Raw genomic sequence first — 4,114 nt, 5'->3', positions numbered from 1 at the left:
CATCTCTCTGCACCTCCTGATGTTCCCTATGGAGTCGACCATCTCTCTGCACCTCCTGATGTTCCCTATGGAGTCGACCATCTCTCTACACCTCCTGATGTTCCCTATGGAGTCGACCATCTCTCTGCCCTCTACACCTCCTGATGTTCCCTATGGAGTCGACCATCTCTCTGCCCCCTGCACCTCCCTCGTCGAGCAGGGTTACAAAACAGGAGAAGGAGAAAAAAAAACCCATTTAAATTCAGCTTTTGTTTTTAAGTGTTTATTACATCGTACACAGACTTGCTTTTTTAACTTATTTTCTACAGACAGATTGTGCATTTGTAAATAACCCATGTAATGATGGTTTGAAACTTGTACAGAAAAAAATAACTAATAAATATTTTGATTGTAAAACTCTTTTTTTTCTTTTTAGAAGTTTTCGTCTGTTTTAATGGACCAAAATTTAATTTAAAATTTTTATTGAGTCCGTGTGCTCTTTCTCTCTGTCAAGGTCCTTGTTGTTGTTGTTACTGTTGTTGAAATCAATGTTGTTGGCGTAACTCTTTGAGAATGTCGGGGTCAGATTCTGTTGTTCCTTCTGGTTCTATCATTTTTGTTTTGTTTTTTTGTTTTTTGGAGTTGGATCCACGCACCACATCAACGTGTTATTTCTTTGACTGGTGATTTGGATGCTGTTGCCGTTTGTAGCTCTTATTTCCTGATCCCAGAAGAAGCTCTACCGTGGACTGTTGTGATGGAGGTTTAACTGAAGTCACTCAGCTCTTTCCCTTTCGTTTTGTTCTGTCCTTTCACAAAGTTTGTGTCTGAAATGGGACCCTATTCCCTATATAGTGCGCTACTTTTGACCCCAAATGGCACCCTATTTCCTATATAGTGCACTACTTTAGACCAGGGCCCTATGCAGGCTCTTGTCAAAAAGTATTGCAGACCTGCCAACCTGCGTGCAGTTTGCGTAACATAGGCAAAGTACTCTGCTATGAAAAACAACTGTAAAATACATATGAACAGGCTTCTAGTTTGCAGAATGAGTTTTTTTTTTTAGGTAGTTTGCTCCTTTGCTGAGGGGTCATTACGGCAAAGGTAGTTAGCTACAGCGTTTAGTCAACTAAGCGAGAACACGTTCTTGGCTGCACATTTTGATTTCCGTCGTGGTAGTAGGTCGGGAGCGCATTAACGAGAAGAAGGAAACGTGTTGCTGAAGTTCAGTGCGCGTCGCCGTGTGGAACAGACATGGCAGAGAGCTGCTGTTTCCGCTGATACCTTTTCTATGAAGGTATGTCAGACTGTTAAACATTAGCAGGCATTATGTTAACGAGTACATTGCAGTAATTTCATTATTCTGAATTTTCTCCACAAACAACAAAATAAAGAAGCCAGTTTATATTTGACTGACTAAGGACATAAAGACAGTTATTTGTTAGAATAGTCATTACCGGGGTGGCACAGTGTAAATGCTCTAAGGCTGTGCCACCAGAGATTCTGGGTTCAAATACAGACTGTCGCTGCCGGCTGTGACCAGGAGAACCATGGGGCGGCGCACAATTGGCCCAGCGTCCTTAGGGGAGGTTTGGCCGGGCAGGGATGATCCTTGTCCCATCGCGCTCTAGCGACTCCTCTGGCAGACCGGGCGCAGTGCACGTTGACACGGTCGTCAGGTGTACGGTGTTTCCTCCGGTTTGGCTTCCGGGTTAAGTGGGCATTATGTCAAGAAGCGGTGTGGCTTGGTTGGTTTGTGTTTCGGAGGACGCACGGCTCTCGACCTTCGCCTCTCCCGAGTCCGTACGGGAGTTGCAGGGATGAGACTGTAACTACCAATTGGATACCATGAAATTGGGGAAAAGAAGAAGATTAGATCTGCAAATACAAGAATAGTCATTACCCCTAAATTGAACCTAGAAAAATGTGTTACTGAGACCACCACAATTTAATTTAAGAGCAAACACAAGACTTCTTGTTTGATTATAATTTAAGACTAGGTTTCAGGAGAGGAGTTACAGGTTTTTCAAAAGTGCTCCAATTTCCTGAGGTTGAAGTTGACTGACCCCCCCCCCCCAACCTTAGTCCTACATCAGTCCCACCTTGTCAGAAAGCCCTGATTTGTACATTTTAAATGTATTTTTAGTTAGCTAGTGAAAGAAAAACAGCTAATTACCAAGTACCCATAGCTGGCTATAGCCTACAATTCCTCTTGAGGCATTCAACATCATTATTAGGCTCAAATCGGATTTGTTAGGCCTATGATTTGAGCAGTCTGGGTGCTGTTGGGGTCTAGAGTGTCGCCACAGCGCTGAAGTGGTACTCATTTAAAAAATATTCAGATATATTAGTGAACTATGCGGGCCCTGGTCTAAACGATATAGGGACTAGGGTACTGTTTGGACACATCACTGTACAGTTCCTCAACCTCCCGTGTGTTCTTTTTTAGGTGGTGTCTCGCACACATTAAAAGAATAACCATTTTGTTGTGGCAAAATTCTTCTATAGAAATGGGAGATGAAAAAAGCTAAACTTTTACAGTTTCGATGTGAGATCACAACAACAAAAACTATTTTTTTCAACATATTGCCTTTTGAACAATCGTTCTAAAAAAGGTCTATTTTAATATTTTACTTGTTACATGACATGTACATATTTGTAATATAATTAAATAAATTTTATTGGTTGTGAATTAAAATAATGTCTTGCTGGTTTTTTTATGTGTCATCTCAACCTTTTTCTAGTGTTGTATTGCCAAACCGTTGCTATATAGTGTTTTATTCATTGCTACACTTTGCCAATTATGCACTTTAATCTACAAATACTTATACCACCCGGGCAGTTTACCCTTCAATGGATTCTTCCAGGTTAATTCTGAAATCCGTCTGTATAACACGAGACATTGTGAAAACCTTCACACTGCTGCACCTCACATGGTCAATTCTCTATCAGATACAGAGGTACCATTCTTATCATCTTATTGCCAAAACCTCATGATCCCTCTAACTTCAAGCAAAGACTGGAGGTCAGCCTGATGAACCAAAACTACTCAGTAATCTCCATGAAGACTGGAGGTCAGCCTGATGAACCAAACTACTCAGTAATCTCCTCCATGAAGACTGGGGGTCAGCCTGATGAACCATGAAGACTGGAGGTCAGCCTGATGAACCATGAAGACTGGAGTTCAGCCTGATGAACCATGAAGACTGGAGGTCAGCCTGATGAACCATGAAGACTGGAGGTCAGCCTGATGAACCATGAAGACTGGAGGTCAGCCTGATGAACCATGAAGACTGGAGGTCAGCCTGATGAACCATGAAGACTGGAGGTCAGCCTGATGAACCATGAAGACTGGAGGTCAGCCTGATGAACCATGAAGACTGGAGGTCAGCCTGATGAACCAAACTACTCAGTAATCTCCTCCATGAAGACTGGAGGTCAGCCTGATGAACCAAACTACTCAGTAATCTCCTCCATGAAGACTGGAGGTCAGCCTGATGAACCAAACTACTCAGTAATCTCCTCCATGAAGACTGGAGGTCAGCCTGATGAACCATGAAGACTGGAGGTCAGCCTGATGAACCAAACTACCCAATATTCCCCTCCATATAGCCTGATTTACACACTCCCACATGTTTTTTTCTTATATACTAAGTAATGTACAATTTTATAATGAATATAATTTGTTCAACTGATTGAACAAACCTTTATTTTTAATTTTGTAGTACTTCTATATGTGGCGTGATTGTCATATCAACCCTTTAGGTCTTCCAACCTGGGGCCTGTTGCACAAAACTAGGATAAGGGATTAAGCCAGGATATCTTGGTGATCCTGGCTGCACTAAAGATGGATAGGGGGCAGGAGGATATGTTATGGTATAAATTACCATGGAGATTTATTCTGTGGAGCTAGCCTGCTCCAGACCAGGCTAAATTCCAGGATCTATTTAATCTCATCCCTAATGTCAGTCAGCAGTCACCACAAATGGAAACCAATAGTTATTTCACTGCTCACTATACATTGTTATCACATAACTAGACCCAGTGTTATTATTTAAACGTTTGTGATCATTAATTTCAATGATTTTTAGATGATGTTGCTATCATTAATTTACAGTTTCCCATAGACTATAAG

At 41.7% G+C, this 4,114-nt stretch overlaps 1 long non-coding RNA gene across 2 annotated transcripts in view; it reads right to left on the bottom strand.

The window, feature by feature from the left end:
• The window catches only part of LOC121847537, a 30,380-nt gene extending 30,212 nt beyond the window's left edge, over nucleotides 1–168 (bottom strand). For both annotated transcript variants that reach the window (XR_006084409.1, XR_006084408.1), the window contains exon 1: nucleotides 1–168. This exon is cut by the window's left edge and continues 111 nt beyond it. This is a non-coding gene — a long non-coding RNA (uncharacterized LOC121847537).
• Between the last annotated feature and the right edge of the window lie 3,946 nt (nucleotides 169–4,114).

The sequence above is a fragment of the Oncorhynchus tshawytscha genome, linkage group LG10 (genome assembly GCF_018296145.1).
Source record: "Oncorhynchus tshawytscha isolate Ot180627B linkage group LG10, Otsh_v2.0, whole genome shotgun sequence".
In the NCBI taxonomy this organism is placed as follows: Eukaryota; Metazoa; Chordata; class Actinopteri; order Salmoniformes; family Salmonidae; genus Oncorhynchus; species Oncorhynchus tshawytscha.
Note: the sequence above shows the minus strand (reverse complement) of the source record. Positions and strands in the feature narration are given on the sequence as shown.